Source organism: Canis lupus, chromosome 11, assembly GCF_048164855.1.
Source record: "Canis lupus baileyi chromosome 11, mCanLup2.hap1, whole genome shotgun sequence".
Classification (NCBI taxonomy): domain Eukaryota; kingdom Metazoa; phylum Chordata; class Mammalia; order Carnivora; family Canidae; genus Canis; species Canis lupus.
Window position 1 is genome coordinate 3,576,166 of NC_132848.1, and position 23,046 is coordinate 3,599,211.

The window sequence follows — 23,046 nt, forward strand, 5'->3', positions numbered from 1 at the left end:
TCATACTCCAAGAAATGTTCAATACAATAAATACCCTAAGCAAGTTAGTGTCTTAGATTGTACTTAAAGTTCAATTGTGAGTATATATATATAGGTGAATGCAAGTTCAAGTTCAAAGCACTAAGTATGAAAGTCCTGGTTTGGAGTTTCCTTATCCAAGGACATTTTATTCAGACAGCAGAAGATACAAAGAGGGAAATAACTCTTAAGTGACTGCACTACAGGAAGAAAAGATCTGGGTTACATGAGAGTGAGGAGGATACGAAAGTTTATTTTCACCTTCACAGAAAGTTAGGGAAAAAAAACAATACAATGCCAATTTTCTGCACAATACCTTGCCTCCCATGGTAAGTCATCAGACCTACCTCTAACAGACTTCAGTCTGAGAAATAATTCAGGTAATGGATACTTTATTATCAGGTACATCAGTGAAGACACAGAAGAATCTCAGATCTGGAATCCACTCTGTTTTTTTTTTTTTTAACTGGAAATAACTGATACCAAAAAAATAGCAAAGGATAATTCAGGATAATTAAGAAAAGGAAACGGTTCCCCTTTGGGACGCCCAGGTCACAAAAGGGAAATGGCTCCCCTTTAAAGGAATCATTTGCCACTAAAGGAATCAGGATTCCTTGCAGAAATGATTGATTCCAGGTCTGGAGCAAGTAAAGTACAAAGTGAGTCCAAAATACCTTATAGTGCCAGAGTGTAAGGAAGTGCTCAAAGCCTGACTGGGTCATGTCAAAGGACGTAAGAGTCAGTTTAATGGGGCTCCTACTGATCAAATTTACAGCTGCAAATTTACTTATTTATTTACCTATTTATTTATTTATTTATTTTAGTAATCTCTACACCCAATGATGTGGGGCTCAAACTCACAACCTCAAGATCAAGAGTCACTCATTCTTCTGACCAAGCCAGTCAGGTACCCCACTTTATACTTAATACTGAATAGTCAGTATTTTTTACAGTAATGAATTGTAATATATTAATTTTTTTAAAATACCAAATCTACAATGATCCTCAAAAACAAAAAAGGAAAAAAAAAAGAGGAAAAGTAAAAGGTCTTCCTTTTAGAACATCATCAAGTAGAAAATGTAGAAGTAACAAGAGAATCAACATTTTGCAACCATCAACGTAATAACCAATTTAGGCAAGAATCATGAGTGCATGTTAATACCACTGGGTAAAACATTAACGAACATGGGCACCTGGGTGGTTCAGTGGTTGTCTTTGACTTGGTCATGATCCCAGGGTTCTGGGATCAAGTACCACATCAGGCTCCCCACGGTGAGCCTGCTTCTCCTTCTGGCTGTGTCTCTGCCTCTCTCTCTCTCTCATGAATAAATAAAATCTTAAAAATATTGAGGAATAGAAAAGTCACACATTTTTAAAAGTATCATTCCACAGACTTTCTTAATTACAAAAGGAAAAAGGTACCTTTACAAAGAAGAAATATAGCTGACATCAACTTAACTAAGTGATCTTTGTATCACCACCAATGGGTCAAAGGGACATTATGTGCACAGACACACACATCTTGCCAAAAATGCTTAATCGGAATCTAATAATGACAAATCCAAATTGCACATTCTTCAATATAACTACCCTAACTACAAAAATATCAATGACATGAAAAACAAAAGAGGGGGAGAACCGCTCTGAATTAAAAGACTTAAAAAAAAAAAAAAAAAAAAAAAAGACCGTTAAATGCAACATATAATCCTTGAATAAACCCCGGATTGGAAGGAAAACTATAAAGCAGTATCTCAGTTATTCACACAACTAAGGAAATTTGAGTATAGACTATACATAAGTATTATATCATTAAAATATTTCAAATGTGATGAGTTTGATAATACTATTGTAGTGATACAGGAAAACAACTGTTCTGAGGCAATACATGTTTAAGAAATTTTGAGGTGAAGTTTTCTTTTTCTTTCTTTTTGTTTTTTAAGTAGGCTCCATGATAGGTATGGACGTGGGGCTTAAACTCATGACCCTGAGATCAAGACCTGAATTGAGAGATGCCTAGGTGGCTCAGCAGTTGAGTGTGTGCCTTTGGCTCAGGGCATGATCCTGGTTCAGGGATCAAGTCCCACATCCAGCTTCCTGCAAGGAGCTTGCTTCTCCCTATGTCTAGTCTCTGCTTCTCTCTCTGTGTCTCTCATGAATAAATAAATAAAATCATAAAAAAAAAAGAGAGACCTGAGCTGAAATCAAGAGTCAGATTTAATTGAGTAGCCACTCAGGGACCCCAGGTATAGTTTTCTGATGCCTGCAATACACTAATAAAAGTTCCCTGGGATGCCTGGGTGGCTCAGTGGTTTAGCACCGCCCTCAGCCCAAGGTATGATCCTGGAGTCCCAAGATCGAGTACCACCTAGGGCTTCCTGCATGGAGCCTGTTTCTCCCTCTGCCTGTGTTTCTGCCTCTCTCTCTCTCTCTCTGTGTGTCTCTCATGAATAAATAAAATCTTTTTAAAAAATCCCTAATATACAATGAAACATAATGTATATAAATGTAGGGAAGGAAGGGAGAGAGAAACGTGGATAGACAAAAGGAGAGAGAGGAAGGGGGTAAATAGAGCATGAGAGCACAAATGTGGTAAAATATCATAAAATGATAAAATGGTAAAATGTCATATTGGTATTCAGTGTATCACTCTTTCAACTTTCTCTAAGTTCAGAATTCTTCCAAATAAAAAAGTTGGGGTGCAAAAGAAACAATATTAACCCAAGCTCTTAGCTGTCCAATATAAATTTTGCTGTCTTGAAAAGCAATTCCAGGTGTAGTTACAAGCCCAGACCTCACCTCTCTGCTATAGTCTGAATGAGTCCTCCCAAAATTCATGTTGAATCCTAATCCCAGAAAATGACAGTATTAGGAAGTAGGGCTTTGAGATTAATGCCTTATAAAAAAGGCTCCAGAGAGATTCCCTATCCCATTCTACCATGTGAGGCCATAGTGAGAAGCAGCAGGCTATGAACCAGGAAGAAGGCCCTCACCAAAATGGGATGGACTATCATGGTGCCTTGATCTTGGACTTCCTAGTCTGTAGAACTATGAAAAATAAATTTCTGTTGTTGGTAAGCCATTTAGTGCATGGCATTTTGTTACAGCAGTCTGAACAGACAAAAGACACTCTAAACTTCAACTGTAAAACAGGGATAGTACAGTACTACTCCATGGGGATTATTCTTCTCAGTATTAAAGGATCATGTGTTACTATCATATTTACATAATATCACATTCTTTGTTCACTTAACCATATGTAAGTATGGATAAACGGGACCAATTTTTAGCCCTTCTGTGTCTTGGCAACTAGTTTACAGCCTACGGTAACTTTACTAAAATTCCGGGCATTGCCAAATATATCCATATAAAAGAGTTAAAATGCACTCCATCTAAGACCAATAAAAGTAAATCCACCATTAGCACAAATAACAGCACGAACATACTCTGAAGCACCTGTCAAATGGTTCAAGCAACAGCTTCTTACAGCGTACATTTGCTCCTTATTCAAAATACTAGTCACAGGGGACTCCCAGGTGGCTCAGCAGTTAAACGTCTGCCTTCGGCTCAGGGTGTGATCCTGGAGTCCCGGGATCGAGTCCCACATTAGGCTCCCTGCATGGGGCCTGCTTCTCCCTCTGTGTATGTTTCTGCCTCTCTCTATGTGTCTCTCATGAATAAATAAAATCTTAAAAAAAAAAAAATAACTAGTCACAGGCTTGACTTAGTCCAAAAAATGTCAATCTTTACATTCAAATCCAAAGCCATCAGGCCAGAAGTGCCTCTTAAAATTCTATTTCCTGGGGCTCTCATCACTCCACAAGTTTGCCCTGGTGATCTCATACTGTATCCTTGATTGAACTCCCTTCAGATGCAAATCCTAAACACCCCTGCCTCTCTTTAGAGCCCCAGATTCATTTACAAAATTAGCTGATACACATTTCTAAAAGTGAACTTTCTTCCAACTCTAACTCCAAACCTGCTCCCCCCTTTTAGTGATATAATTGACATATAACATTAGTTATTATTTTTATAAGTTATTAGTTCACTGATGTAAAACATGACTCTCCCTATATATATATATGGTGCAAAATGATCAGAGTAAGTCTGGTTAAATCCATCACCAGACATATTTACAATGTTTTTCTTCTGATAACTGTTAAGATCTACTGTTAATAACTTTCAAATATATAATACAGTATCATTAACTATAGCCACCAAGCTGTACATGAAATCCCCAAGACTTTTTTTTTTATATAACTGGAAGTTTATACCTTTTCTCCACCTTCACCCATTTTGCCCACTTCCACTCCTACAACCACCAAACTATTCTCTGTGTCTATGAGGGTTTTTTGCTTTTTTTAGATTTCATATAATTAGTGAGATCATAGAGTATTTTGTCTTTCTGTGACTTATTTCACTTAGCATAATACCCTCAAGGTCCATCCACATTGTCACAAATAGCAGGATTTCCTTACTTACAGCTGCATGGTACTCCATTGTATATACATTTCACATTTTCTTTATCTGTTCATCTGTAGCCAGGCACTTAGGTTGTTTCCATGTCCCATGTCATGGCTATTGTTAAAAATGCTACAATGAACATGGGGATGCAGATCTCTCTTTTTTTTTTAATTTTTATTTATTTATGATAGTCACAGAGAGAGAGAGAGAGAGGCAGAGACACAGGCAGAGGGAGAAGCAGGCTCCATGCACTGGGAGCCCGACATGGGATTCAATCCCGGGTCTCCAGGATTGCGCCCTGGGCCAAAGGCAGGCGCTAAACCACTGCGCCACCCAGGGATCCCTAGATCTCTCTTAAAGATAGTGGCTCTAGGGCAGCCGGGGTGGCTCAGCAGTTTAGCGCCGAAAAAAAAATAGTGGCTCTAATCAGGGCACCTGGTTGGCTGAGTTAGTTAAGGTATCCAACCTTTTTAATTTTTATTTATTTATTCATGAGACACACAAAGAGAGGCAGAGACAGAGGGAGAAGCAGGCTCCTTGCAGGGATCACTCGATCCCCGGAACAGGATCACGCCCTGAGCCAAAGGCAGACACTCAACCTCTGAGCCATCTAGGCATCCCAGCATCCAGCTCTTTATTTTAGCTCAGGTCATGATCTCAAGGTCATGCGACTGAGCCCCACACCGGACTCTGCATTGGGCAGAGTCTGCTTGGGATTCTCTCTCCCTTTGCCCCTCAGAGCTCCCTTTTCTCCACATTCTCAACAACAGTTATTAGCTCATCTTTTTGATGATAGCCATTGAGGTGATATCTGTGATTTTGATTTGCATTCCCCTGATGATTACCAATGTTGGGCACCTTTCCATGTACCTGCTGGGCATCTGTATGTCTGCTTTAAAAAAATGCCTATTCAGTTCCTTTGCCCATTTTTTTTTAAATATTTATTTATTTATTTATGATAGTCACAGAGAGAGAGAGAGGCAGAGACACAGGCAGAGGGAGAAGCAGGCTCCATGCAGGGAGACCCACGTGGGATTCGATCCCGGGTCTCCAGGATCGTGCCCTGGGCCAAAGGCAGGCGCCAAACCGCTGCGCCACCCAGGGATCCCCTGCCCATTTTTTAATAAGAGTGTATTGTTTCTATTGAGTTGTATGAATTCTTCATTATTTGAGGATATTAACCCTTTATTGGAAATATGATTTCCAGTTTTTTTTCTCCCATTCAGGTCATTTGTTCATTTCATTGACAATCTCCTTTGTTGTGCAAGAGCTTTTTATTTTTTTCATTTATTATTAATCTCTATGTCCAACATGGGGCTCAAACTCATGACCTGAAGATCGAGTCATGTGCTCTACTAACTGAGCCAGCCAGGCATCCCCCATGCAAAAACTTTTTTTAGTTTGATGTAGTTCTACTTGTTTATTCTTGCTTTTGTTACCTTTGTTTTTGGTGTCAAATCCAAAAAAATCATCACAAATACAGAAGTCAAGGAGCTTACTGCCAAGGTCTTCCTCCAAGAGCTTTATGGTTTCAGGTCTAGTTTTCAAGTCTTTATTCCATTTTTCAATTTTTATGTATGACATAAGATAGTTGTCCAGTCTACCCAATCTCCATTTATTGAAGAGACTTTCCTTTCCCCATTGTCTATTCTTGGCTTTTTTTTTTTTTTTTTAATTTTTATTTATTTATGATAGTCACACCACAGAGAGAGAGAGAGAGGCAGAGACACAGGCAGAGGGAGAAGCAGGCTACCTGCACCGGGAGCCCGACGTGGGATTCGATCCCGGATCTCCAGGATCGCGCCCTGGGCCAAAGGCAGGCGCCGAACCGCTGCGCCACCCAGGGATCCCTCTTGGCCTCTTTATCATGAATTAATTGATCATATATGCCTAGGTTTGTTTCTGTGTATTCTGTTCCATCAATCTATATATCTGTTTTTATGCATTACCATACCATTTTGATTACCACAAGCTTTGTAATATAGTTTGAAGTCAGTAAGTATGAGGCCTCCAGTTTTCTTCCTGTCTCAAGACTTGTCTATTCAGTCTTTTGTAGTTCCATACAAATTTTAGGATTGTTTGTTCTAGCTCTGTGAAAAATGCCATTGGAATCTGGATAGGGATTATACTGAATCTATGGATTGCTTTGAGTAGCCTGGATATTTTAACAATATTAAGTCTTCTAATCCATGAGCATAGAGTATCTATCTTTCCACTTACTTATATAATCAGTTTCTTTCATCAATGTCTTAGAAGTTTTCAGTATACAGGTCCTTCACCTCCTTGGTTAAATTTATTCCTAGGTATTTTATTCTTTTTTTTTTAATTTTATTTATTTATTCATGAGAGACAGCAAGAGAGGGAGAGGCAGAGACAGAGGCAGAGAGAGAAGCAGGCTTCATGCAGGGATGCTGTTTCTTTCTTTTTCTTGTTCAACTGCTGGAATTAGGACTTCTAATACTATGTTGACTAAAAGTAGCAAAGAAGGGATACAGTTGGTTAAGCATCTGACTCCTGATTTCAGCTCAGGTCATGATCTTGCAGTCATGGAATCAAGCCCCATGCTACATTCTGTGCTCAGTATAGACTTTGCTTCAGATTCAGTTCCTTCTCTGCTCTTCCCCCTGCTCGCTCACACTCTCACTAAAATAAAATCTTTTTAAAAATTAAATTAAATTAAAAAGTGGCAAAGAAAGCTTTCAGTTATTCACTGTTGAGTATAAGCTGTGGGGTTGTAATATATGGCCTTCATTATGTTGAGGTGCATTCTTTCCATATCCACTTTACTGAGTTTTTATCATAAATGGATGCTGAACTTTGTCAAATGCTTTTTCTGCATTTATTAAGATGATTATTTTTTAGCTATCATTCTGTTAAAGTGGCATACCACACTGAGTTGCAGATGCTGAACCATCTTTGCATCCCTGGAATAAATCCCACTTGATGACAGTATATGATCCTTTTAATGTATTGTTGAATTCAGTTTACTATTTTATTGAGACTTTTGCATATGTGTTCATTGGGAATACTGGCCTGTAATCTTTTCTTATAGTTCCCTTGTCTGGCTTTGGTATCAGAGTTCTGCCTCTGATTTTTTGGAACAGTTTGAGAAAGATTGGTATAAACTCGTCTTTAAATATTTCACAGAGGGATCCCTGGGTGGCGCAGGGGTTTGGCGCCTGCCTTTGGCCCAGGGCGCGATCCTGGAGACCCGGGATCGAATCCCACGTCGGGCTCCCGGTGCATGGAGCCTGCTTCTCCCTCTGCCTGTGTCTCTGCCTCTCTCTCTCTCTCTGTGTGACTATTATAAATAAAAAATAATAATAAAAATAAAATAAAAATAAATAAATAAATATTTCACAGAATTCACCAGTGAAGCCATCTGATCCTGGATTTTTGTTTCTTGGGAGGTTTTTGATTACTGGTTCAGTCTCTTTACTAGTAATGGGTCTGTTCAGATTTTCTATTTATTCATGATTCAGTCTTGGTAGGTTATATGTTTCTAGGAATTTATCCATGTCTTCTAGGTTGTCCAATTTGTTGGAATATAATTGTTTGTAGTATCTCTTAGGATCCTTCTTTTTTTGTGTGTGGTATCAGTTGTAACATCTTCTCTTTCATTTCTGATTTTAAGTCTTCTCTCTTTTCTTCTTGGCAGGCCTAACTAAAGGTTTATCTATTTTGTTTACCTTTTCAAACAACCAGTTCTCTGTTTCATTGATCTTTTATATTATTTTTTTTAGTCTCTATTTCTGTTCTGATTCTCATTTCCTTCCTTCCTCTAACCTTGGGCTTAATTAATTCTTCTTTTTCTAGTTTCTTGAGGTATAAAGTTGGACTGTTTGACATCTCTCTTGTTTCTTAATGTAGACATTTATCACTATCAACTTCCCTCTTAAAATTGCTTTTGCTGCATCCCATAGGTATAGTATTTAGTATATTGTATTTCCATTTTCATTTGTCTCTGGGTATTTTTTTTTTTTAATTTCTCTTTGGATTTCTTCTCTGTCCCAATGGTTGTTCAATAGCATCTATTTATTTACATATTTATAAGTTTCCCAGTTTTCTTCTTGTAATTGATTTCTAGTTTCCCACTGTGGTTGGGAAAGATTCTTTTTTTTTTTTTTTTTAAGATTTTTATTTATTTATTCATGAGAGACAGAGAGAGAGACAGAGACATAGGCAGAGGGAGAAGTAGACTCCTGGCAGAGAGCCTGATGCAGGACTCCATCCCAGGACCCCAGGATCACAACCTAAAGGCTCAACCACTGAGCCACCCAAGTGCCCATGGGAAAGGTTCTTAATATCAATCTCCTTAAATTTATGAAAACTGTGGCTTAACATATTATCTATCCTGAAGAATATTCTGTGAACACTTGAGAAGAATGTTTCTTCTGTTGATTTTGGATGGAATGTTCTGTGTATATCTGTTAAGTCCATCTGGTCTAACATGTCCTTAAGGGAATGTTTCCTTATTGATTTTCTGTTTGGATGTTCTATCCCTTGATGAAAGTGGAGTAAGTAAGGTCCCCGATTTCTCCCTTTAAATTTATTAATACTTGCCTTATATATTTAGGTGCTCCCAAAACCTGACCCTCTCTTATTTCAGTTAACTCAGTCACCCAAGACAGAAACTGAAAGTCATTTACTCACAATTCCTTCCCTCTCCTCCCACATTTAACCAACTTCCAAATTCTAGCACCATCTCCTTGATCCATCTGAGCTTTTCAGCTCCTACCCCCTCTTCTCTGTTTCCTTTCTGGGCAAAGAATTTATATTTAGTTAATGAGACAAGACCTCTAGGGCTCTTTTTTGCCTCCCACAGAGCAAAAGACTATGTTCCTAATGGTAACTTCTCTATCAGCCTCTATCCCTGAATAACTAAAAGCCTCTGACCTACCCTTGATGGACATGTAATGCAAATGAGAAATACACTGTTGTTTCAAGCTATTGGGGGGGGAGGGAGCAGTTTTCTTACCCAGCATACCCTGGTCTATCTGGATTTCAACATCTTCTGCACAGACTACTACACCAGCTTCCTTTTTTTTTTTTTTTTTTTTTAAGATTTTATTTATTTATTCATGATAGTCACAGAGAGAGAGAGAGAGACAGAGAGAGAAGCAGAGCGAGAAGCAGGCTCCATGCACCGGGAGTCCGATGTGGGATTCGATCCCGGGTCTCCAGGATCGCGCCCTGGGCCAAAGGCAGGCGCCAAACCGCTGCGCCACCCAGGGATCCCTACACCAGCTTCCTAACCTGGGTCTCCCCCCTCTACTCTACATCCCCTGTAAACATTTCCCTAAATTGCTACCAGAGTCACTTTTGTAAAACAAACATTACATTTCTATGATTAAAATCTTCTAGGACACCTGGGTGGCTTAGTCAGTTGAGCATCTGACTCTTGGCTTCAGCTCAAGTCATGATCTAATGGGTTATGGGATGGCCCCATGTCAGGCTCTGTGCTCAGTGGGGAGTCTGTTTGAAGATTCTCTCCCTCTGCCCCTCCCCCAGCCCACATGTTCTCCCTATCTATATCTCTCTCAAGTGAATAAATAAATCCTTAAAAAAAATCTTTAGAGGTTTCTCTTTGCCTCAAAATATTCCAAATTTCTTAATATAGCTCTTAAAGTCTACCAAAATCAGGCTCTCTATACACCCTCCTCCAGCTATTTAAAATAGTGCTGTATCTCCATACATACCATATTCTTTAATATTCCAAGCTCTATCCTCAGGCTATTCTAACTACTTGAAATGCCTTCCCATCCTCACATCACCTCCCCTTTGCCTGCCTAATCATACAAGACCCCTAGTCAGCTATCCTTCCCATTCTCTCAACAGCTCTTCAAATTTGGCTCTCTCCTCAAGGCTCCTATTTTTTACCTAAGATCTCTATTTTAACAACCCTCTTTAACACCTCAGGTCCCTAACACAAAAGGATAAATCTCCTGTATCACAAGGAATACTAAGGCCCTACGGCCTTCAAATTCCTTCATTCAGATACCAAAAATTTGTCCCCATCCTTTTCTTGACCTTTTTCTATCTTAACAAAGGAGGTAACAATTCTACCTTTGTTCCACATTTCATCTTCTCTACAGGCTCCATTATCACCACTCTCTATCATCTTGCTCATTCCCCAAACATATAAATATGCTCAAGTCTCTTATTTTAAAAAACTCATCCTTGAGGGATGCCTGGGTGGCTCAGCCACTGAGCATCTGCCTTTGGCTCTACTGCTGAGCCACTCAGAAGTCCCTGAATAAATAACTTTTTTAAAAAAACAAACAAACAAAACTCTTCCTTGAACCCCACAATCCCTCACTACTATCCTGTCTCCAATTCTTTATAATCATCTTGAAAAACAGGGCTTATTTGCCTTTATTTTCCCATCTCCTTCCCCAATCCAATACAATTTGGCCTCTGCTCTCATTACTCCAGTGACCTGACTTTCACTGATGCCACCAATGACCTGAGTGCCAAATCCACTAGGTTCTTTTCTGTCCTTACCATTTTTCTATCCTACTTGACATGATTGCCTCCCTCCACCTCCAAACTCTGTTTTCTAGGTCCTATCACACATATTTTATTGGTTTTCCATTTACCTTCCTGACCTCCTCAATTTTCTTCCAAGACTCCACTGCCACTCGTCACACCTTTATTTTTTTTTAATTTTTTTTTTATTTATTTATGATAGGCATGCAGTGAGAGAGAGAGAGGCAGAGACACAGGCAGAGGGAGAGGCAGGCTCCATGCACCGGGAGCCCGACGCAGGATTCGATCCCGGGTCTCCAGGATCGCGCCCTGGGCCAAAGGCAGGCGCCAAACCGCTGCGCCACCCAGGGATCCCTCGTCACACCTTTAACTGTCAGTGTTCTCCAAGGCTCTCTCCTCAGCCTTCAACTTTTCAGTTTCAAAATGATCTTTAAATGACCGAACTCATCACTTCAACTACAGCATATATACTGTTGACTCGCAAATGTCTCTCCCAACTCCAAATTCTCTCTCCAACTCCAACCTCAAATTTAATCAGTCCAAAACCAAACACCTCACCTTTATTTCCAAACACACAATTTCTGTATTCCCTAACTCATAAATGTCACCATCCACCCTGGTATGGAACACAGAAAACTAGGAGCCATCCAAGAGTTCATCCCTCTCATCACTATTCATTCTCTTTCGTGCATGTGCACGTGCATGCACATACATGCATGCACACACACCTCCAAGTCTAACTGATTCTGCTCCCTAAACATCTCTTGAATCTGTTCATCCCTGTGCACTTGCAGTACCACTTCAGAGTCTATGTCTTATCTGGATTATTTTGACTGGCCTTAAACTGGACTTCCTCATCCAGTCTACTTTCCAATCTAGTTCCCAAATTGTCACAAGTGACCTTTTAAAAAAATAGGGGATCCCTAGGTGGCGCAGCGGTTTGGCGCCTGCCTTAGGCCTAGGGCGCGATCCTGGAGACCCGGGATCAAATCCCACATCGGGCTCCCAGTGCATGGAGCCTGCTTCTCCCTCTGCCTGTGTCTCTGCCTCTCTCTCTCTCTCTCTCTGTGACTATCATAAATAAATAAAAATTAAAAAAAAAAAATCTTTAAAAAAATAAGTCCTTCAGGATCCCTGGGTGGCGCAGCGGTTTGGCGCCTGCCTTTGGCCCAAGGCACAATCCTGGAGACCCGGGATCGAATCCCACATCGGGCTCCCAGTGCATGGAGCCTGCTTCTCCCTCTGCCTGTGTCTCTGCCTCTCTCTCTCTATCATAAATAAATTAATTAATTAAAAAAAAAAAAAAAGTCCTTCAAGGGATCCCTGGGTGGCGCAGTGGTTTAGCGCCTGCCTTTGGCCCAGGGTGCGATCCTGGAGACCTGGGATCGAGTCCCACATCGGGCTCCCAGTGCATGGAGCCTGCTTCTCCCTCTGCCTGTGTCTCTGCCTCTCTCTCTCTCTGTGATTATCATAAATAAATTAAAAAATTTAAAAAAAAAAAGTCCTTCAAGGGGTGCCTGGGTAGCTCAGTTAGTTAAGCATCTGCCTTCAGCTCAGTTCATGATCCCAAAGCCCTGGGACCAAGACCACATCGGGCTCCCTGCTCAGTGGGGTGCCTGCTTCTCCCTCTGCCGCCCCCCCCACTCATTTTTTTTTTCTCTAAAATCTTTCTTAAAATAATTTAAAAATAGGGACACTGGGTGGCTCAGCAGTTGGGAGTCTGCCTTTGGCTCAGGTCAGGATCCCAGAGTCCCGGGGTTGAGTCTCACATCGAGCTCTTTGCAGGGAGCCTGCATCTCCCTCTGCCTCTGTCTCTCTCTATCTCTCATGAATAAAGTCTTTTAAAAAAATATTGGGCAGCCCCGGTGGCGCAGCGGTTTAGTGCCACCTGCAGTCCGGGGTGTGATCCTGGCAACCTGGGATCGAGTCCCATGTCGGGCTCCCTGCATGGAGCCTGCTTCTCCCTCTGCCTGTGTCTCTGTCTCTGTCTCTCTCTCTCTGAATGGATAAATAAATAAATCTTAAAAAAATAAATAAACATTTTTAAAAAATAAAATAAAAAATTATTAAAAATAATAATTTAAAAATAAATAAATAACCTGGCTTTTTTTACTGTGTAGGGGGTTGGGCCCCTAACCCCTATGTTGTTCAAGGGTTAACTAAATTTTTCTGTAATCTATAATAAAACAGGATAGGAACAATGTCACTTTTTTTTTTTAGATTTTTTTTTTTTTTTTTTTTTTTTTTGGTATATAACACAATACCTAACAAATAGGCACTTAATAACATCTGAATGAGTTAGTCTCTTCATAAATTTTCTTGATGTTAGGTATTACTTTGGAAGCAGTTCTATAAACCTCACTTGAAGATCCCCCTTTCTATTATAAAAACACTGAAAGACCAGAAGCTAAAAGATCTTCTAATAGAGAATCACTGTAAGAAGAAAACATATAGGTGACACTTATTTTAAACACAGACTAATAATAAACACAGTTTCTCTGATTTCTGAGTTAATACTATATAATAGGCTTGTTGTACACGAGTCAGCTAAATAACAGGATTAAATCTGTGTTAAGTCGGGATCCCCGGGTGGCGCAGCGGTTTGGCGCCTGCCTTTGGCCCAGGGCGCGATCCTGGAGACCTGGGATCGAATCCCATGTCGGGCTCCCGGTGCATGGAGCCTGCTTCTCCCTCTGCCTGTGTCTCTGCCTCTCTCTCTATATCTGTGTGTGACTATCATAAATAAATAAAAATTAAAAAAAAAAATCTGTGTTAAGTGAAAAAAGCTGGGCTGGTAAAACGAAACAGTAGCAAGTGAGTTCCTAGAATTCTATTTTTTTTTTCCCTCCTCTCCCCATCCCCGCCCTACCTCCTTGTAATTATTCTTCGTTAAAAATCTATCATCTTTTTCAGGGGCCTCATTTGGCAGAATGCCCTTATTGTGGACATTGAGCAAAACACAGGTCAACAATAAAGGACAGGATGAAACAGAGAAAACAGAATCTTGTGGCCTAGAACACATTATGGATCTGAATACATTCTATGTCTGAGTCCAGCCAGTCCACTAAATTGAAAAGACAACTACCATTTCCCAACCAAGAGACAGAAAAGCAGTTGTAAAAGCAATGTTAATTCCAAAGAGAAAAAAAGGAAGAAAATAGAGCACACAGAAATAAAGCACCATTTTCTCACAGCCAACATTAATTTCAGTGCTGTTGTGTTATTTAACAGCACTGGAGAACATTATTTAGAGACTAGTAATTTGATCACATTTAATACAGACGGTCCTATGAGGTAGGCTAACATTCTCTGACTGTGGCCACCAAGCTGGTATAAATACAACTCAGCTACATGGAAAGTGTGCTCATCATTAATATCTGGAGATATCTCTGTGTCCCTCTTCTGTATTATTACCTAAGTACAGGTGAAGTAAAATATTAAGCTAGCTTAAGAATCTATTAAATGCGGGATCCCCGGGTGGCGCAGCAGTTTGGCGCATGCCTTTGGCCCAGGGCGCGATCCTGGAGACCTGGGATCGAATCCCACGTCGGGTTCCAGGTGCATGGAGCCTGCTTCTCCCTGTGCCTGTGTCTCTGCCTCTCTCTCTCTCTGTGTGACTATTATAAATAAATAAAAAATAAAATCTTTAAAAAAAAAAAAAAAGAATCTATTAAATGCAACTTCAGTCTCAAGTATCCACATTTTAAATCCATAAATGTATCAAAAAGTATTACTGTACCTATCCCTAAGAGATACCTCCAAAAGTAAGTCTTCCTCTACCCTAAGAGAAAGCAGACCATCAACTCCATTCTATATATGAAGATACTGGTTCAGTGGAATTAATGAGATTAAACTCAGAAAAGCATCAGAGAACTTCAGAGTTAAAAATTCAGAGTTTTAAGCAGTGGCTCTGATTTTACTTCTCATAAAGCCTAGACAGAAACCAAACAGATTTGTATTCTTTTGATAGTCCTATCTTGCTAGTCAAATAGGTAATTTTTCAGCCATCACATTCATTCAAAAAGAAAGAAAAAGTATTTCTGCATTACCATAAAGGGAAAATACAGCAAGTATAAAACCCTACTTTGACTTCATAATCAAAAATACTGACAGGATGGAGAGTAAAACACAAAGAATAAATTTTAAACCAAGTAACTCTGAAGGGAAAATAAGAAGACTGGAAAGGGGCATAAAGTTGAAGATACTATAATAATGGGAAAGGTAAAAACTTTGATGGTACAAGCAAGAACGGCAAAAGCTTAGTTCAGGGTTTTAGTTACTGGCCTTAATATAGCTCTGGACCAAATCAAGATTCAATGATCTCTCTTCAGGATGGCATTAGCTAGGAGAGGCAAAACAACTGGCAAAATCTCAATCTAGAACATAGAACCTCAAATCATCTAGTTTCTTTCTTTCCTTCTCTTCCTTACAGTTAGTAGAGGAATAAAACAAAAATCACATGTTCTAGAGAGCTCTTTTGGCACAGAAGAGATCACGATCCTAGCAAATATAACTTCAGTGTGAGCAGAAACTCAGAATGGAATATAGAGAAATATGGTAAAGACAAAGGGGAACCTAGCTTTGTGGAAACTGGTTCAAAAGAGGCAGACAAAATGAGGTTTAGGATGCCTTGAAAGGGTTCCAGGACATGATACCCAAACCAGTGAAGGTTTCTGTTTTTGTTGTTTGGGGGAAGAGAAGCATTCAGGGAAAACAATGGTTTATCCAAGGCAGCAAGGTGAGAGAACAGGAAGGGTGAAAGAACAAGTAATTGATCTGTAGCTGATGCGTAAGCCTGAAAGCAAAGACAGCAAAATATAAGGCAGACGAGGTTAAAACACCCACGTTAAAACAAAACAAAACACAACCTTTGTACTGGGAGCAAAAAAAAAGATATTAAAAGGTTATAAGCAGCAGAAAATAATAGATTTTAGTCTTCTTATGGCTGAAGGGTACAGAATTAAATAAAAGATTAGTAGAAGGAGCAAGACTAGAACAGGAAAGCCAGTTAAAGCCCATCACAGTTATCCAGATGAGAGAGGATGGCCTCCGGAACTAAGAAAGTAGCAATGCTGATGGAAAGAAATAGAAAGATTCAAGACAGACTGAGGGCTTAAGAGTCTACATAACTTACAATTATTGAGCGTTAAAGAGTAAGGAGTCAAATATAACATTGAGGTTTCTTGGCTTGTGCACCTAGGTGGTATCATTAACAGGAAAAAAGAACTTAGAGGAAAAAAATTTCCATGGGAAGATTGTTTGCTTTAATCATGCTGAATCTGGGAAGCTAGATGGCAATGAAATGGAGATGTTGAAGAAACCACTGAAGAAATGAGCCTAGAGCTCAGGCGAGAGATCTGAACTGGAGACACAGACTCGCAAGTTGTCAAGTTTATAGTAATAGATGCTAAGTGAAGTCACTGGGGTATATGAGCCTGACCAATGTCATCCAAGACAACTGACCAGAAACATCAGAAATACTTGGAAGGTTTGTTAAAGTACAAACTCCTAGGCTCCATCCCAAACCTACTAAACCAAAATCTCTGGAGATAAGATCCAAGAATCCACATTTCATTCATTCATTCATTCATTCATTCAACAAATGTGTACTGAGTGACTACGGTAGCCCTTAGGAACATAGTAGTTGTAAAATAAATAAGGTCCTTGTTCTCATAGGGTTTAAGTTCTAGGTGTGAACCAGACCACATACAAGAAAACAAGATAAGATAGTGGTTAAGTGCTGTGGAGATAATGAAACAGAAGACTGAGATAAAGCACAAAGAGGAGGTTAATTATTTTGGATAGGTGGTCAGGGAAGGCACACAAAGGAAGCCTTTGAGCTGACCTGAAAAATAAGATGTAACAAGGGAAAATCTGGGAGAATGACATTTCAGGCAGAAGGAAGCTTAAGCACGAAGGCCTGGGGCAGAAAAAGCCACGATGGCTACAGCATGCTAAGAACAGGAAAATGTAATACAAGTTAGGTCAGAGAGGCTGGCAGGGCCCAGATCAAGACAGCTTTTTTTTTTCTTTTTTAAGATTTTATTTATTTATTCATAAGAGACACAGAGAGAGAGAGAGAGAGGCAGAGACACAGGCAGAGGGAGAAGCAGGCTCCCTGCAGGGAGCCTGATGTGGGACTCGATCCCAGGATCACACCCTGGGCTGAAGGCAGCGCTAAACGGCTGAGCCACCGGGCAGCCCTCAAGACAGCTTTTGTAAGTCACATTCTTAAATTCTCCAAGAGACGCTTACGCCATTAAGGTCTAAGAACCAGAAGTAGAGAAGCAGAATTCAACAGAAAACTTAAGGAAAACACACACTAGGAGATGAGAGGGAGAGAGCCAGGAATCCAAGTGGAAAAGAAATTAGTGTCAATGAAACATCCCGAGAGGTCGACAGTGACAAATGCTGCAGAAAAACTGAAAAGAAGGATGAATAGAGGTCCGTGAGACTTACCAAGGTCTATCATGTTCTTCCCATTGATTCTGATGGCTCTCCCGGCACAGTGGAGAACCGGCTTCTCCCTTTCCCTCTGCCCCTCCTCACCCCAGTTTTTTTTTAAGATTTTTTATTCATGAGAGACACAGAGAGAGGCAGACATAGGCAGAGAGAGAGGCAAGCTCCCTCTGGGAAGCCCAATGCAGGACTTGATCCCAGGATCCTGGGATCACATGAGCCAAAGGCAGACGCTCAACTACTGCGCCACCCAGGTGCCGCCCACCCCAGCTCTTGTGCATCCTCTCACGAGCATACTCTCTCTCTCAAATAAATAAATAAAATCTTTTAAAAAGTAATTTTAGGGATCCCTGGGTGGCGCAGCGGTTTGGTGCCTGCCTTTGGCCCAGGCGCGATCCTGGAGACCCAGGATCGAATCCCACGTCTGGCTCCCAATGCATGGAGCCTGCTTCTCCCTCTGCCTATGTCTCTGCCCCTCTCTCTCTCTCTCTCTCTCTCTCTCTGTGTGACTATCATAAATAAATTAAAAAAAAAAAAAAAGGTAAAAAGTAATTTTAAGGGGATCCCTGGGTGGCTCAATGGTTTGGCACCTGCCTTCGGCCCAGGGCATGATCCTGGAGACCCGGGATCAAGTGCCGCATTGGGCTCCCTGCATGGAGCCTGCTTCTCCCTCTGTCTGTGTCTCTGCCTCTCTCTCTCTCTCTGTGTCTCTCATGAATAAATAAAATCTTTAAAAATAATAATAATAATTTTAAAAAGACTGAGAGCTAGGGCAGCCCAGGTGGCTCAGTGGCTTAGTGCCGCCTTCAGCCCAGGGCCTAATCTCGGAGACCTGGGATCAAGTCCTGTGTCAGGCTCCCTACATGGAGCCTGCTTCTGCCTGTGTCTCTCATGAATAAATAAATAAAATCTTTAAAAAAAAAAAAGACTGAGTAAATTATCTCCAAAAGATCTAGACAGAAGTTGACCAAAACTTGACCAGCATTTTTTTCTCCTACTACAGACTCACAATTAACAAATACCAACTAGAAATAAACTGAGTTCTTTTAAAACCTGCTAATGCTTCACTTACTTTTACACTTCTAGCTCTGCAGGATAAGGACTTAAGCTGATTTCTTTCTGAACCTCTGGGTAATTGTATGGGTACCAAATTATATAGCTTTCACTTACTTGCAAAGATTTTGAGATATTCAATGGGGGGGGGCTGTAAAACATACTATTAACACCTATAGGAAAATGGAAGAATCACAACACTGGTCTCAGGAAGAGACCTTACAGGAACACTTAACAAGTTTCATTTTTCTCCCCAAGAAAATACCCCAAAAATTACTGCAAATAGTTTCCCAGGAAAAATCGAAGTCTTTGACAATTTAGAAAAGTCAGAGTGTGACAAATAAGCAAGCAATTAAAAGGAATGAAAGACTTTTGATGCTTTTGTGGTTAAGAAACTGAGGAATAGAATAAAATGAGCTCTTTAAAAACACCAGAAGTGTTTTGACTATTGGGAGACATGACTAACTGTGGCTTTTGCACCTTTTCCCTCATCTCTAGCTGGAGTTCCCAATTTGATAAGTTCTTTTTCTTATTTTTTTTAAAGATTTTATTTATTCATGAAAGAGACACAGAAAGACACATAGGCAGAGAGAGAAGTGGGCTCCCTGCAGGAAACCCGATGTGGGACTTGATCCCAGGACCCCAGTCCAGGATCATGACCTGAACCAAAGGCAGCCTCTCAACCACTGAACCATCCAAGTTCTTTTTTTTTTTTTTTTTTTTTTTTAAAGCACAGGAAAACACTCTAGGAAACTTAGTGTCAAAATGAGAAAGCTGTAAGAGCTTTCCCAGTATGGGCTCAAACAACTGAACAACTCACAAGAGACCCTGCAGAAAAGCAGAAAGAACACTTGAATTTAGGAAGCATCCCAGATCTTGCCTATCATACCTCCCAAGTGGAAATGATGAAACCACCAGGGACTATCTTAATTAAGAGCTTTCAACATCAATTTTCTCTTAAGTGTGAGAAAACAGATACGTGCTAAGGAAATCTAAGGGAATTCAAAAAGGAGTTAAAACAGATCAATGTTAAAAAATCTTTCCATCTCTATTTTCAGAAATAAACCCAAAGTTAGGAAGGAATGGAGAGAGTAACTTCATTGGAAAGATGGAACGTGTGCTACACTGCTAAACTAGCAACCATGGTAAGGCAAAAGTTAACCAACCACTGAAAGGAATTAAGTGAACTGTTAAAGGTATGAAGTAGAAATGTTTTCTACACAGAGAGTAAGAAGGATACAGCTGGAGGAAAATACTGAGGCCACTGTGTATGAAGAAGGTCTCTAAAATTAGACCCACCAACTGTATTCGTGCATACACATTCAAGCCATGAGTCCGGTTATTTTTCCTACTTGTAAACTGGCAGCACATTCCACACAAGGACACTCAGAGTCCCTTATCCAGTCTTACAAGGAGGCAAAGAAAAACCTTAAAAAAACAAAACAAAACAAAAAACCATACACACAGTTTCACAAAATTCTCTCCTCTGCACCTCCTGGGACCATGCAACCAAAATGCAACGCTTTTTATCCCTTCCTCAAAATACGCTTTTTCCTGAAAGCTTTCCTTGAGTTCCCAAAGAGATCTGGCACAGAAATAAGCACTGCATCATTCAAAACCATTACCTAAACTAAAATATTGTCAGAACTCAGTGTTATCTCCCAGAGGTGAGACTGTGACATAGAGATGTTTAAGAATCTCTGTAGCAAGAGAAAGACTTCCTAGAAACGTTGTGAAAGGATTTAAAAAAGGGGACAACAGAAGCATAATAGAAGTATTTATTAATCTGCCCATATTATGTCAGAAATTATTCACATAAGAACTATAATACATTTCTGCTGCTGCTACTTCTTTACACTAATATCAGAACCACATCCAGTCCAACAGATATAAGACCCTCAACTTTTCCACCCTCCTACAAACCATTCTCAAAATAGGCCTGGCAGCTTCCACTGTCCTGGCAAAGGTTTAAGCAAAAACTTTAGGCTTTGCTACCAGCATTCTCACAAAGTGTTAAAACCCCCTTCTCACCCCCCTTTGCCTTCCTAAGCTGGAGAACAGTGGCCAGGACTACCACAAAGAGAAATCTCATCTAGGCCATTCTAGCCAGAAGGTCAACGAAGGTAACAAATGTGCCAATCAAGATATGAGAAAGGAAAAAATAAATAAGGGATAAGCCACAGAATTCAGGCCTGCTCCTTTTCTCCTCAGACTTCATATAGAATTTAGTTGCTAAAAATGCCCCCCACCAAATGGATTTGTGAAAAAAAAGATCAGATGTTCCCCAGAACGAACCACTCCATCACTGTTAGAAAAAACTATTCTTGGGGATCCCTGGGTGGCGCAGTGGTTTGGCGCCTGCCTTTGGCCCAGGGTACGATCCTGGAGACCCGGGATCGAATCCCACATCAGGCTCCCGGTGCATGGAGCCTGCTTCTCCCTCTGCCTGTGTCTCTGCCTCTCTCTCTCTCTGTGTGACTATCATAAATAAATAAAATAAAAAAAAATTTAAAAAAAAAAAAAGAAAAAAAAAGAAAAAACTATTCTTGGGCAGCCCAGGTGGCTCAGCAGTTTAGCACCGCCTTCAGCCCAGGGCATAATCCTAGAGTCCCCAGACCCCACATCAGGCTCCCTGCATGGAGCCTGCTTCTCCCTCTGCCTGTGTCTCTGCCTCTGTGTGTGTGTGTGTGTCTCTTGTGAATAAATAAATAAAATCTTTAAAAAAAGAAAAGAAAAAAGCTATTAAGTTTTTTAGCTCAACTTGCTCCACATGAATGGGGGGGAAAATATAACCCATACAGCCCAACTGTAAATATCAACCACCATCTTTGGTCTACTGAAAAATTCAAAGGGGAACCGGCCTGATTCAGTGCTCTGGGGCCAAAGAGGTAAGGATGGTGAGAGTTGTCTCATCAGAGTGAACAAACACCACTTGACGGGATGAGCACTGGGTGTTATTCTGTATGTTGGTAAATTGAACACCAATAAAAAATTAATTTATTAAAAAAAAAAGAGTGAACAAACATCAAGGGAAGAGACTAAAGCGAGAGGTAAAAATTCTAGTCACATAAGATCTTAAAACAATCTTCCTCTAGGACCACCAACACCAAAGATCCCCTATACTCCATCCTCTCTGCCTTCGAAGTGCTTTCATTCAAAGACCTAAAAGCACAAGACTTCTGTCAAAAAGAGAAATGTGGTGGGCAGCCCAGGTGGCTCAGCGGTTTAGCCCCGCTTTCAGCCCAGGGCGTGATCCTGGAGACCCCGGATCGAGTCCTGGTCAGGTTCCCTGCATGGAGCCCGCTTCTCCCTCTGCCTGTGTCTCTGCCTCTCTCTCTCTCTCTCATGAATGAATAAATACAATCTAAAAAGAAATGTGGCAAGAAATGACAAAAATAATCTCAAATTTTTCCAATGAGTACCTCACAAAATCCTAGTGAAAATTCATTCCACCTCTCCAAGAACACCAACCATGATCAAAAAATCACAAGGAAAGGAGAAAACCATTGAGCACCCAACGCACATTCCACTCCTCCAAGAACAACCAACCATGATCAAAAAAATCATGACAAGGAAAAGAGAAAACTATTGAGCACCCAGTGCACATCGTCAAGTTCTATGCTAAGGGCTGAGAACATCAATTAACAAAACAAGACTATTCACTCCCATTAAACTCACTTTCTAGTGGGGGACACCACACCCAAGTGTGCTATCCCTTGCTAAGGGGTAGAGAGAGAAAAATAAAGCAGAGAAGTAGGATAGGGAATTATGTAAAATGGGGGGGGGGAGGTTTTGCAATTGAGATGGCCAAGGAAATGTCACTGTTTGAGTGCCATTTAAATAAAGAACTGAAAGAGATGAGGGGACAAAGCTATGCAGCTTTATAGTGAAAAAGTGATCCAGGAAGATCTGGGGAGTAAGCACATAGCCCCTGAGGCAGAAGTGAGCCCAGGTTACTCAAGGAAGGGCCAGGAGACCAGAGGAGTATGTTGGGAAGGAAAGAGTGTTACAGATCTAGGGCTCTAAAGGCAATTGTAAAATCTTTGGTTTTTATTCTGAAAAAGCAAGTAAACTATTATCCTTTAGACTCTTTTCCTTTAAAAAATATCAGGCACCTTATTTTTACATACGCAAATTTTTATTTTTTTTTAAAGATTTTTATTTATTTATTCACGATAGCCACAGAGAGAGAGAGAGAGAGGCAGAGACACAGGCAGAGGGAGAAGCAGGCTCCATGCAGGGAGCCCAACGTGGGACTCGATCCCGGGTCTCCAGAATCGCGGCCCAGGCCAAAGGCAGGTGCTAAACTGCTGTGCCACCCAGGGATCCCTACATACGCAAATTTTAAAAATTGTTTTAAATTGTGGAGGTCTTGGGACGCCTGGGTGGCTCAGTGATTTGGCACCTGCCCTGGGCCCAGGGTGTGACCCTTGGAGTCCCCAGATCAATTCCCACATTGGGCTCCCTGCGTGGAGCCTGCTTCTCCCTCTGCCTGTCTCTCATGAATAAATAAATAAAATATTTTATAGATAGATATAGATAGATAAATAGATAGAGGAGGTCTAC

General features: G+C 40.5%; 1 protein-coding gene across 34 annotated transcripts in view; it reads right to left on the minus strand.

Annotated features, from left to right (window-relative positions):
* The window catches only part of R3HDM2 (R3H domain containing 2), a 166,029-nt gene that overhangs the window by 140,919 nt on the left and 2,064 nt on the right, over positions 1-23,046 (minus strand). The window lies entirely within an intron of this gene.